Consider the following 14,647-nt stretch of genomic DNA (forward strand, 5'->3'; position numbering starts at 1 on the left):
ATCCCCCAAAAGCCTTCCCTGCAGTGATGCAATGTAGTGTATGCACTGAGCCTGCACACAGGGAATCTCGTTACTAAATGAGTGTCACAACAAACGTACATTCTGTTCAACCCTGTGGCACGTGTCGTGTAGCGTGTGATGGTAGTCCTTTTAATATGAAGTACGATTTTTTTCTGGTGTGTGAAAATTTATCCATGTTTAGCTTGTATGCATTTAGGATTGGGGTGGCTGCTGACATAGCTATTATTCAGCAAACAACACGGGTCGCTCGCCAGGTGACAATGTTTCAACTGCTTTGTTTACTTTTAAATGTGGAGATCGGAGGCGGCGCGTGGTGAGTCTTCTTCCTGGTGATGCGGTGCTTCTCTGCTGTTAGATCACGGGCACCTGCTGAGGTGAACATAACTCCGCTGGTTTTGCTATGGCATCTCGAAGGTGGCACCCAACTGGGCGAACATCTCCTTGCGCTTCCCTACATGTCGTGTCCCTTGATGACAGCTAGCGGTGAGGAAGAGATCAGACACAAGATAGCGGCGGTCAGAATTTCACCTGGTACCCTGGCTGAAGAAACTGGGTTAGTTATTTTAGGACATCATCAGCCTTTAGCAAGGATTTGTGTTGCTAATCGCTCCCGAGACGTGTTTTTCTCCGTTTTACGAGCATACGGATTTAGAGACATCGCTACGTGGGGCCACAAAACGTTACTTATCATCAAAGGGAGAATAGGTGTACATTGTGACTTTACCTTTGTAATTGGTCGCCAAAATAAGCGTTATATGTATGTCACTAGGTGTAACATGATGTCCCACGGCGTAGGTATGCGCTTGGTAATATTTGGGTCAGGGACCAAGGTCGGGTGGCAGCAGACATAACCCAGAAATGACCATGCACGTAGACATTTCCAAATAATTAGCACAAACACTGGGCATTTTTGTTGATATTCACAGCATTAACATGTCCAGCAGTGTTGTTGCATCATATATCAAAATTTAAAAATATTACAACGCGATAATGGATAATGCTTGTCCTGGTTGTAAACACAGTATTTAATTGGTTTTCCACAATGTCACGTATAAAAATGTTATGTTTTAGAAAATCATAATATTTTGATTTTATTTATAAAAATATCATGCTGTTAACACATTAAAATTGTTGTGTTGAGACTTACTAGCGTGTATAGTAAATGATAAAAAGGAAAGGTAAACAGTATGAAAAAAGGAAAAACCAAAGTAAAACAGCGATGTTAAATTACAAACATAACTCCTAAACTTATTTGTAAATAAAAACGATATGTTTACCATATGGTATATAGCAGTTGAGAACATCGCAATTTTTGAACTGCTATTTTTATTTTATAAAACAACCAGCAAAAATTGAGCGATTAACTTTTAATCGTCATTTCAGTACTACAGGTAAATCTTGCCACATCAATCTGTTTTTTTTGTTTTTGTTTCAAACGGTGCTGCGTGGTGTGATAAGGGATTCGCTCCAAACCATACTACACCGGCCCCGATGGCTCAGTTGGTAGAGCGTTCGCTTCGGGGGCGATAGATTCAAGGTATGTTCTGGGTAGATTGTAGCCTCCTCGCTTGACGCTCAGCATTAAGGGGATATTGCAATGACTGGTTGGCCCGTACCAGTATAAGGGTTCGGGTGTGGCGTCTTACTTGCCTTCGATAAGTCGTCTCAGTGAAGCAGCACTAGATAAAAGAGCGGTGGAAATTCGTCCTGCAACAAGGAGGCACGTTACACGTAAATGCACTCTAAAGGACTCTTTCGTCGTCATATGACTGGAAAATTGTAAAGTACGACGTTAAACCCTAAGCACTCACTGACTACAGACCATACTGGCATTGTCGACGATTCGCCTTAAGCCCATTTGGTGTTATCTTGAAGTTACCTCATACCGTGGCGGTATTATCTGGATTGAATGAATGATTGACTGGTATTTTTTACGCCGCGCACTCCGGATGTCCGGACTAAACCACCGATAGTCGTAAGGTCAAACTTACTGAATCAATGCCTCGTTGGTGAAGGGCCTGGCAGTTAGAAGCGAGTCAGTTTTATATTTAACGGTCGAGACAGTGAAGGCCCCCACTATCCCGCTCTTGTTGAATCATTTCATTTTGTTGTAATCTACCAAGTTTTTATGTTTATCGCTTTACTTACAGAATATTTCACTAATATCGTAGAGAAAACCGAAGTTTCCAGAATAAACCACTGGTCAGTGTAGTTTTACTGGTGACTTTTTCCGCATGTGACATATGTCATAATGATGGAAGGCAAATTGTCTCCAGCAAACTTCATTTAAAACTACACGAAAGAGGATCGTTTATCAGGTCCGAGGATCACGAAGCGATCTTAGGCTTAAGAAAAAATTTAAATCATTAAATTTGGTATCTTCCTTTCCGTGATTTTAGCTGAAAATTTTACAATAACTTACCTTGAATTTATGGTGTCAAGCACAGTATTGCCCTTGTATCGTGAGAAATAACAATTTTAAAGTGATTTGAAATTTTGACTGAAGTCTAAGATTATCTTGTGATCCCGTGGTCTGTTATTGCCATATTATGGAGGCACCGAGAGCAATGGAAGCTTCGGAATCGTTCACCGTGCGAGAACGGCACTGAAGCGTTGTATGTATACTGATGTCACGTCTCCACCACTTGGCAATGAATCCACCGCTGCCATGTTGGATTTCCACACAAACCATATAGTCATGCCCTCCAATGCCTGGTTGTTACGTTGCTCAGGCTTATATATATATATAATTGCCTAAGTTATCAAAGAAAAATACATTGAAATGTATGCCGAGTTAATTATTTATGCATATACCGTTCAAGATATACCGTAAATAGTTCACAGATATGTGAACGATTAAAAACAGACGCAGTTGGCAAACACTGACGAGACAGACTGACCCGGTTTTCACTCGAAGGCCTTCGAGTTTGCCTTTGTGGCCTCGAAATGGAGCTTTAAGAACTAAGCCGCCTTTCGGTCAACATCTCAAGCAAAAGCTTCAAGAGTGGAGAAATTACAGTTCAGGTATCAGACTTTACATGGCGGCGCTAACTGATTTGGGGCAAGCAGAGCTATCAAACAAATTAAAAATAAATTTATTTCTACTGTTGACAATAACCACAAGAGATTTTGCATACACAGTTACAGTTACTCTGTACAAGACGGGCGAAGAGGTGATAAGAATGGAATTAGCCTGAAGTGTAAATTGTAAACATTTATCGTATTTGCAACTGTAGAAGAGTATCTAAAGAAATTCTGCCAATTAACTTCCCCTTGCATACAATTAAGTGTGATGTATATTCAAGAGCTCAAATGTATGGCGATTCGGCGTCGCACATTTCTGAAAATCTCCGAGGCTTTTTGGATCTTCTCCTTTCCGGACAATAAAGAGCATGTGCTAAAGAAGCACTTTGTCATTAATCCCACGTCTGGTGGTTGGAGACAATGGGCAAATCCTGCCTTGGGATCAGCCTGAGCTAGGTGACTCCGTACGTTCTAGGCGGCAGGATGAAATCCATCAGTGCTGGTCTCCAAGAATCCGTGGGTAACACCACTCGCTCGTCTCCTCACTTGAGACATTTCCTCTTCCGAGTCGTCTCAAGGACAACACCCATGAAGCAGAATGAAACTCGTTTTTTGGAGCATCTTTCCTGTCATTTTCCCCTAGGACAGCATTCAAGATTGACGTGACGTGTGGACATTCGATAAACATTAGTATACCTTATAGAGCTGTATATAGTTTTATTATAGAACACCAGTAGCGCTGCATTCGTTACAACACTTACAGTGGGTTGGACAATTACAATGGCATTCACGCTATGGTCTCGTGATGTCCCAGACGTTTGTTTTATCTTGAGAGTTCAAGCCTCAACCGGATATACCGGTGAATCCATTAAAGACGCGTCTGGGATTTTTTCGTCTTCTGTGGTTGTTTTCTTGATTTTGTTTTGTTTTTTGTTGTGCTTTCTGGCCTTGTACATGTATCACACTGTGACCTCGTCTGCCTTCTTAAAAGTTTGTTTTTCATGCAGTTGCCCATTGTTTTTCTTACGGTGTTTGAGTTAGATAACGTTCTACTCTGCCCCCCCTCACTGACTCGTCTATTCCTCATAGGTCTTTAATGCATCATTCTGCGTTACCTTTACTGAACTGACCCTCGATATCCACATATCTCTGGCTTGACTTATTTGCTTACACCTTGCTGTGGTTCAGTTCGCCCCGTCTGTTTGCCTTTCTCGAGCAGACCCGATCTGGCCACTGCGGCCTATACTGAGTACACTTAGGAATGCGAGACGAACATAACCCGTTCGTGCCCCCTCCTTCTCCTTCTGCATTCCTGAGGTGTAGAAGATTAAGATTTTTTTACTGTTTTCCTGCTTCTTAAAAGAGAATGACTGAGGAACATGTATGTACTGAAATGTCCTACTAAAGACATATATTCGTGTAAATTTGTGTTATTTTCTCTTGAACTTATAGAACAAAGAAATTTCGTGGCGAAAAGTAAACAGACCAGATGCAGCAATTCGAAATATTTCTTCATACACGTGGGACTATCTGTAATTATGGGCGTATTACAAGTTAAGACGGTATGTACCTCTGTAACCCACATCATCGGCCGTCCGCAAAATGTCCACACATTATTAGTTTTTCCTATTTCTCTCGCATAATTGAAATGCCATCTCAGGTGAAAAGTTCACAAAAGAAACTTCCCGGAGAGAAGGAGCCAAATCATATATAACGGCGACAAAGTTACCCGGATAAATGCATACAGAAATGTTAAGCGTATTTGCTTTTGCCTGACACATACTTGCGTATAAGCTACATCTGATAAACCACAACATGGAACGCAACAAGGATTATCTTGTTGACGGATATAAGCGAGGTCTTGCTTTTAAACAATTTTATGTTGAAGAAGTTTTACACAATATCTATGTATACATGTCTAGCATATAATGTAGCTGACATGCATGGGTTCACGTTTTGCACGTGCATGGAAGCAAACTAGTTTAACCAATATCACGTTTGATCTTTGAATGCAAACAGACCGACTTTTTAGGAACTGACAGAAATAATCGAAGTATCGACCTGGCTCCGAAGTGTTTGCCGTCGGGACACACCTGTCCTTAATTCTCACCTATAGTGCAGGGTAAAAAAAAAAAACTCAGTTAATGTGTTCTTATGACACTTTTACGGCGTGTCAATTGCCGCGAATATGAAAAGCGGGTTCCAGGAACACGCATTGGTCGTTGCAATCGTATACAGCTGTGGTCCGAGTGCACACATATAGTATGTACACTCTAGGACCACAGGCCTTAGATCGAAGACAGACAATCCCAGCGCTGCGTGTGTAGTTGTACAGCTAGACTTTATCGATTATCTAGAAAAATATGGTGGCCGACGTGTCAGCGAGTTTACTACGAGCGTATTCGCATGGGCAGCAGTTTCGATGTACAAGGATCTGGCTCAGCAAACTGTATCGGAGAACTAGGCGATCAGGCGTTGACCGGAGAAATATATATGTATGATGCATCTTGAGGAAGAGTAAACCGATGTTCTTAAACGGAGCACCACTATACACATGCCTTCAGCCGGCATGTTGTTTGTTCAACCGATGAAAACAGATCTGCAGTAGACACATTCCTGTAAAAAATCGAACTTCAATTCAAGCGCTTGGGAACGCTTTGTCAAGATACAGGATGTGTTTTCTTTGTATAGGGGCACACACACTGGTGTACCGAAAATGCCCAATGCGATGCAAAGGAGTGGTTGATGTGAATGTAGGCCTAAAAACTTTGATAAAGCACCGACATAACGGTGGAAACAGAATAGTACTTGAGATATCAATGACTGGAAACAGTGAAACTATATCTTGTACAGGTGAAATACGAACATATGCGACTTGCTGAAATATAACTATGTATAGAAAGAATATATAGGATCTTTTCAGTAATACCATATTATTTTGGTAATGAATTTAGCATGTGGTAATTCAGTCTGGGCTCCAAAAATAACGGTTTTGATATTTTACTCCTCACGTGTGCAGATTACATCAATGTGGTTTGAACTCATTTTTTTTTCAAGCACCCAAAAAAATAGCTCGGAGTCAAAAATAAAGTATAAGCGAACATTGTAATAGTAACATGCAGGATTGTGATATTTGTTATGTGCACGTTATTGTATATTTGCATGTGAAGAAGAATGTTGGCTATTAACGCTGGTTGGCTGCAATTGGCAGGCTTTGATTTATTTATTTACTTGATTGGTGTTTTATGCCCTACTCAAGAATATTTCACTTATACGGCGGCCAGCAGTAAGGAAACCGGGCAACCGGGGAAAACCACGGCCATCCGCAGGTTGCTAGCAGACCTTACCACGCTCGGACGGGCCCTGACGAATGTATGCAGCTCTAGCCCCCGCTTCCACTGTAAGTCAGGAGGTTTGTCAGGTATTTGACGAGTAATGGAGCATGCACTATACCGCTATAACTCCGGGGGCTCCGATTTCCTCCGATTTACTTGTGTATATAGGTAAAGAATTTTGCTCGTCAATCTAAATATTCAACAAACTACATGGCTCTCTATAGCCACTTCGGGTAAGGACTGGTGTTACCAATTCGTGCCTCATGCTTGTTTTGGTTGCCTCAGTGTTCAAACATGATTTTTTTTTTTTATCGGGACTTCTGCCACACCGATTTGATTGTTGCTTTAATTTGCCGAGGGTCGGTTGTACAGAAATTTCAGGTCGCACAAATACAATGAAGGAGTACATGTTCAGCAGACAAATTTAAGAGGGCAAGAGGTCATGTGTATGCATGGAGCAGAAAGAAAACCATGGACACTGAAAACGAGTGTAGAGCTGAATTAACAATGTATATACAGTTATCATTATACATTATTCTCCTGCCAGTATATATACTTCGTTATAATGGTCTTATATTCATTTCTACGGTTAGCGTGCTTTCTTCATTTATATTTTATGACATCTATATAGTTTCTGCACAATATGCACGTCCTGTGGACTGAGGGAGAAAGATCTTTGAACGATAACCACTACCAAGGATAATATATGCCTATATACTGACGTAACTATATACTTGCTAACTAATATTCGGTATGTAGGCCTTGGACTTGTGTATACACGAGAGGTGACGAACCAGTACACACACACAGTGACGGGTGCACTTCCGTGTGATAACTATGAGCGCATGCTACACGTAATATCAGCTCAGCTCACTGAATTTCTCCATGCACATGCCAACCTTAGCCCCTCTCATCATTAGGTGATAAGTGCGCTACATGTAGTATATATTTTAAAACCTGCATGGATGCCGCGATAGCCACAATATTCTCGTAAAATATAAATCATCAACTATCGACAGTAAATAACTTCATGGAATCTCCCCGTCTGTGTGCCTGAATTGTTTTAAAAAAACAATCATTCGCCAGTCTTCATCCGCCATAACGACTTCACTTTAATTTGGCTTCAAATATATACCTGCGCATAATTTCATTTGAAGGGCCGAATGCATCACAGTGCATGGGACATAGAGGAGATACAGCCTATCCATGTATAATATCTCGGTTAGACCACAGTTGTCATGCATGCATAAAGCTGGTGTAGTCAAAACTGCCTTCACGCTGTAACATCTACAACAACGACAGAACATACACACACAATCTCCTCCACACCATCCCCATACCCCCATCCCCCCCCCCCCCCCCCCCCCCAACTGTAAGCATGCTTATTAGGGGGTAGGTTTAAGAAGTGGAATAAACCCTACGGTATCACTATGGTTGAAAGTATCGTCAAATTTGAGTTATGTTGAGGGAAAGCTACCGGGCTCCAAATGATTGAATGATTGATCAATTGAACCCCGATCTCGCGTGTCCTATAGCGACTGAAGGACGAGCTCGGTGTATTCGCTCTGTCACCACCTCAACTGTGATTCAGATCGGGTGAGTGTGCCAGCGACATCTAACAACAGACTTCCTCACTACCTGCACTCCAATACCACAGACCAATGCCACTGAGGATAGGAAGACAGGAATAACAATTCTCAGAATAGAATGATCCTCAATATGTCCCCCGCTTTCTAAATGTTTTTTCCAGTCCTATAGCGCATCTATTCCTGGATTGCAAATTACATGTTCATCATATATACAAAAGCGTTGCAGACATGCTATAAAAAGACGTTCCCTAGAAATACTTAAAAATGTACATTGTTTAATCAAATTTATTTTCTTTCTAGGAAAAAAGAAATCTATATAATTATATCTCGCATACATGTGACACGCAGCTATACATGTGCAGGGCTGCACCCTTGTTCTTGATATCTTAATTCTCAAACAATGTGATGATTTCCAGTCAACAAACCTGAAATCTCTTCTACGATGAATGTTTAATGTTCCCGTCGCATATAAAAATCGTTGAGGTCTTTTTTTTCGTCCCTCATGAGGAATTCCTGGCTTTCACCTTGAAACAAATATTGTTCCCCCAGACTGCCAACGGTAAATATTATTGTAGCCGGGTGGTCAACCTGCCCGACCTCATGCAGACGCAACAAGCTATTCGGAGAACTGTCATTACGTTAGACGTGAAGTGTTACCGCACACGTCAACCCGAGCCCGGGCCGTCAACAGAGACTGTACCAGGAACAGTTATCATTCATATAAAACATTTGCTACAAAATACATGTATTTCAATACATACAACATTTATACTTTTTCTACGACAAAGTGTTACACGAAAGGCTTAGACAATAATTCAATGGTTAAACACAACTTATTTGAGTGTTCTATATGCAACGATGTGGAACGTTTCATATACTCTTATTACACACAACACTTACGACTTTTTACACTAGGATCGTGTGTAACATTTCTGATTTTTCAGTGTATTTAAGTATTGTACACATATAGTCTTCATGGTCATATATACTTGTACTTTGCATTACCTTTAGGTATGTAGCTGCATATCGGTATGTTAGTGTTATAGGGCCGTATCATGTGGATAATCTCACAACGGGAAGACAACTATATAAATTATATGACAGGACATCTCTCTCTATATATAGCATGCATTAGGTATATTTCCATGTATAATTTACAGGGTATATCTTTCACCATGTAGTAATGAGCCGAAAAATTCCCACAATATTAGACAATCATGCTGACACACATGAACCTGTATATCAGGGAAGCTAAAAACCTTCGCTGAAATATATCGCTAATCATTCAGCGGAGGACACGAAGTAGACAGACTATAGACTATATAGACTACGTGTGGTGAAAAGCTCTCACTAGTGGAGGACAGTTAATTGTGGCTAATGCCATGCATACTTATAAAGCCATATTTGTATGCTTAATTAAGACTACTTTGCGCTAATTTGCATGTAAAAGTAAACAATATATACTCCGTTAAAATGGTAATGGATTTCTTTGACTTGAAATATACACTGTAATTTAAGATAAACGTAGATATGCCAATGTTCAGTCTACCATTGTTGTAATGAAAGGCAATTGTTATATACATTTGTTTTATATGTACGAGTTGGTGGTAAATTGAAAATTATACAAACGCACCTTGAAGATCAACAAGAAATCATGCATGTGTTCATATATAATGTAGACTTGAACCCGTTGGTGGAAGTAAATAAAGATGACTGACTCTAACCTCTTTGTCACATATTTACAGTAAACGGATTAAGGCATCCGAATTGGGGCAGCGAGGCAAAATACAGAATGTGTACGTATATAGCATGTGTACGTATATAACATGTACATCTGAAAATCTGAGACGCTATTTATATACGCATGGAACAGTACTTAATTGTTTCTTTCACATCATAGATACATGCCCATTATTGCGCAAGCATCCCTCCCTATGCCGTTCAAGTTAAGATTCTGCAAAAGCATGCCGATTTTTTTAACATTCTGCAGCTGTTCTGGCAAAGGTGACACCATAATATATTAGCAATATAAGTGCCTGCTTCCCACGTTGTATCACAACTAACCATTGTTGATAAAGAAATACTGTGAATTAAATGAAATATATCATAAATATAACAGTATCAAGAAATTCAGATATTCCGACATGTACATTTAAGTTTAATATATGCATGCATATACTTTTGGAAAGATCCATAGATCAATGTATAAGGTACCTGGATATCCATGCTACAATGACTCTCATGGTCAACCATTTAAATTATTTGATTTTTTTATTTCAAGCTTTCACAAGCCTGTATAGACATCCGAATGATCATGATGACCCAAAAACCATCACACATATAGTTCAACATATACATGACTAAGCAAGGATACACTGCATACATATACATTTTAAGTAAAACAAAACATTCAGGCGTGCATATGCGTATGAACACTGATTAAAAAAGAAAAAAAATAAAGTTTTTTTTTCTTCAGGAAATGTTGTTATATATCCAGAGAGCTATTAAGAGATTTAACTGCGAATGCTAATCAAGTTTGGAATTTATTCATGTACTTTTCAAATTTATCGGGAATATTCTAATTGGCCCAAGTACATAAGCCGTTCATGTTATCTGCAAGATTCTTGGTTTAAGCTTCATGCATGCATATAGCTGTCGGTCGCCCAGCATGCAGGGTTAAATTAGCGGAGGTCATTTTCACCCTGTATACATGATAATATTTCTTCCTTGTTAATGACGCGATGGTCAAAGCAATGCGGGCAAGGCAACCGGTCAGAGGTCAGTTAACGGTCAGCGTCATAACCGTGCAGCTGTTCTGTCAGCGTATGGTCAGCTGCCGGCCACGGTCCGGTCATCTATAGCGTGTTAACGACGTCGTTTTGTCGATCAGATATGGGAAGTTGCCCTCCGATCGGATCGAGACACACAGGGCTTAATTCGCCAAGTCGTATCCGGGCACTGGGCATGCAGAGGAAGTCTGATAGAGCTATCAAAGCCAGATATTTACACGGAAGCGGCCATTTCGTAAGAGCTAATTAACACCCGGTTTTACATTCTGAACTAGCTTTGTAAGATAAGCCTGAATCATGGAAAATTTGTGCGAAGACAGCAGCGAAAACAAATTGCCATCGCTCATGCATGGATGTGGGCAAACCGGGAGAAGGAATTACCCTTTGCCTTAATTATCTCAGACGTGCCAAATCTGTTGAAGTAAATGTCTTTGGTATCTCTTTAACAACTTCGGCCAGCGCTATCTGTTGATCTCTTGTACACCCACCCATGCGTCCATACAGACACTTGCTACAATCTTGTATAACTCACGACAGTATGTATATACGGCAGATTGTTGAGTCATCAGTTGTCTAATTGCTTTGTAGAATTCACACAGTGCTGCTTAAAACATCATTTGTAAGAAGAAGAAATGATATTAATTTATTTGATATGTTTGATGTATTGCGGTACTCAAGAATATATCACTTAGAAAATGGCGGTCAGCCGCGAACGGGGGTAACGCAAGACCACGCACGTTGCTGGGCATGGTAGACTTTCCCACATATCCAATGGGAGAGGAAACTAGGATAAGGTAGATTTGAACTCGTTGCAATCGCATTGGTGAGAGGTTGCTGTATATCATCCACCGTGCTGAGCTAGAACGCTATCCCATGGGAAGAAATAATATGACTCAATATACATATATTTACTCCATGATATGGAACTCAGAGAAATTGAAAGGTAAATATACACATATAGTTGCCTATTTACAGATTATATATATACTCCATCATTAGAGATTATTTATATATATATATATATATATATATATATATATATATATATATATATATATATATATATGTATGTACTCCATCATCAGAGATTATGCAACCTAGAAAAAATCCTATATAAGCATACATGTGTACACCTGCACATATATAGACCTTATCGGCCTATTTGGGTTAGACGATGAAATGATGTTTGCAGAAGACATTCCAGGGTCTCCTATATCCAGTCATGCAAGCAGATGATCTTGCATTGTGTCTTACTTTTCCTCTCGTCCAGATGACTGCCTCACATATTCATAAGTAGAGCATATCGATATGGTACACGAATGACCCTGCTGTACAGCTGGACATTTACAGATCGAGGCACTGCGGTCAGTGTCTGAATGGGATCAATATATACATACACATGTATATATGTGCATGTAACGTGCCGTTGATATAATTCTCGATCTCTTTTTCCAAGTCTTATGAGGTGTAGGCCCAATACTTAAAAAGCCACTAGATTATATTGACAAAGTTTGTGACTTTACCTGTAATTCTCTTTTGTCTTCATATAATATTTATTGGTGTATGCATTATTAATCTTGTAGGCTACCTTTAACTTGGTCATAACCAAATTGTATTGTGTTAGCACTCATGAAAGAGTTTGGATTTAAATTTGGATGTGCAGCAGGCGTGCGGTATCTATACAGCTATTAACTTTATATGCTCTAAACATTCGTGTCAGGTCTTGTGAGAACTTAGAAAAGTAATACCAAGTTAAAAAATTTATTAATTACGTTAACTGGTATGAACGAAAATACTATACTAATATACACATATGTATTCCAACAAAAGTATTGCACTGTATGCGTTGAGCGGTTTTACGAGCATATGCGTGTCCACATATGCATCATTGACAGCGCATGCGTCCGTCGTGACCTGCAGCGGTACCTTTTGAACTTTCCACGCACCCAGACTTCCTTGAGCTCACTTTCTCGCATGTGATGCTTGGGCATGTAAGAAAATCGAACCAACAACTGCATCACCGCAACGATGACGACCGGGCTGCACGTTCCTGTAAGTCATTGCGCTGTCGCATATATGGACCGGTTCGACAGTCTATATAGCTATGACAAGAGATTAAACTGCTAATAGCAGGTATCTTATATTGTTTCCAAACCCATAGATCTGTTGAGAAAGTCAGGCTTGCCGGTGGAACAGTTATGCATGCAACTGTTTGTTAGTATTGGTTATTAATCTGCTTTAAAAATACCTTCTGATTTACCAATCATTTTAATTCATGTTACAGAGTATGTAGTTCTCATCTTGCTGCCAGATTTTTTGGTGATTGTTCTTCCTGTGTGCTGAATGATTCGGTCCAACTTCATCCTGTATCATGAAGGTTTGTTCTCTTGTCACAACTGAAGCTCATAATTCTATGATGTAACAAAAAAATATGCTCTGCTGTAAAACACATTTCAAAATATCTATGGCTGTAAAATAAATTTTTATACAGTATCGCTGAAAGGCTTTTCCTTTCATTCAGGCGCACTGTCTTTCGATATGTAATTGACCCATAATCCTTACTGTTTTCAGCCACTTTTTATTTTTGGGTTTGTTTTGTTCGAAGTATAACCTTGACCCTATATATCTTGTTTGTACACAGTTATTTGTCTGCTGTAATCCAGAAAAAAGAAGAAAACAAAGCGGGTGACTGACTCCATGGAAATTCACACGAATGCACTTCATGGACCGACCAACAAGGCATTAGCCTGCGATGAAAGACTCTATTGAGCCGACGTATACCATTCATGCTTATCAGGTGAATGACGGTCGTGTTCCAGAACTCTAGGTTGGATATAGATTTTCATTCAACCCATAAGGGGATCGACAACTCCGAGTATTACTTGATGATCAGGCATTTTTCATGTTTACAAAGGCTATGGAATCTCTGGCCATGTCAAAGACATAATGGACAAGAATCGTGCCTCATGTTAATGGAATCGTGATGGCATTATTTCGTTTCAACTGGTCCTGGTCACGCCGAAGACCACTGCGCGTGCGCGTGACGTCATCGATATTACGCGAGGTCTTCTCGACAGGCATGCATTTTTTCATTAATGAGGCCGATACGACCTTGGTCGTTTGTTTTGGGGCCTGTCTTAGACAGTTGATAACATCGATGCCCTGATCTGGTTAATTACCCTCCTTTATTCTTTTATGTACACAAACCAATATCGGTACTGCAAATAAAATTATGAGTTGGCCCTTGCTGTTTACTTGGAAGTCATATGTCTGTGTAACAGTTTAGATGCCTTCATTTTTACTGCGCAAATACATGAAGTGTTTTGGAGATACCCAGGAGATGCGTGTAACCATGGATACAGCTGGGAAAAATAATAGACCCAGTTTTACAAAGAGCTCGTTAGCGTGTACGTAACATCCACACCTCTCAGTGTCCTACATTGTATATATTGTCCTTCTTAGTAAGCCTCTGGCCATTTTACGAAGTTGTTGTTCTTAACGTTGCATCAGTGGCATTAAAAATGCATTGTGACGTATGTTTTGACATTTGTGCCTTTGCCAATTAGGACGTTCCGCCCAGCGAAACTTAACTGACTGCTTCGTAAAATATCTTAGATGTTCTCGGCGCTGTAGTTCCACAGTTTATTTGTATGTTATGGTCTTTTTTAATATGACATCATATACCACATCGTTTGAATTTTCACATTATCGCCATGTAACGTTAAATGGTTCAGCCGTCTTTTACTGAAAGTTCTATACGTCAGCATGGTAGCGGTCTTAATTTTACGCAAATTGAAGTGTTAGAGGCGGCTATCTCTCAAAGAAAGGTGTATATGCACAACATTAGTAATAAGGCAGATAATTAATAAAAAATGTAAAATGTCAAGAT

The 14,647-nt window shown here is 39.9% G+C and overlaps 1 long non-coding RNA gene across 1 annotated transcript; it reads left to right on the forward strand.

Moving 5' to 3' along the window:
• Positions 1-1,476: 1,476 nt before the first annotated feature.
• LOC135469786 (uncharacterized) lies at positions 1,477-13,851 on the forward strand. Its single transcript, XR_010444362.1, has 3 exons — positions 1,477-1,558; positions 13,043-13,135; positions 13,400-13,851. It is a non-coding gene; the product is annotated as an uncharacterized LOC135469786 (long non-coding RNA).
• Positions 13,852-14,647: the final 796 nt, after the last annotated feature.

The sequence above is a fragment of the Liolophura sinensis genome, chromosome 7 (genome assembly GCF_032854445.1).
Source record: "Liolophura sinensis isolate JHLJ2023 chromosome 7, CUHK_Ljap_v2, whole genome shotgun sequence".
Lineage (NCBI taxonomy): Eukaryota > Metazoa > Mollusca > Polyplacophora > Chitonida > Chitonidae > Liolophura > Liolophura sinensis.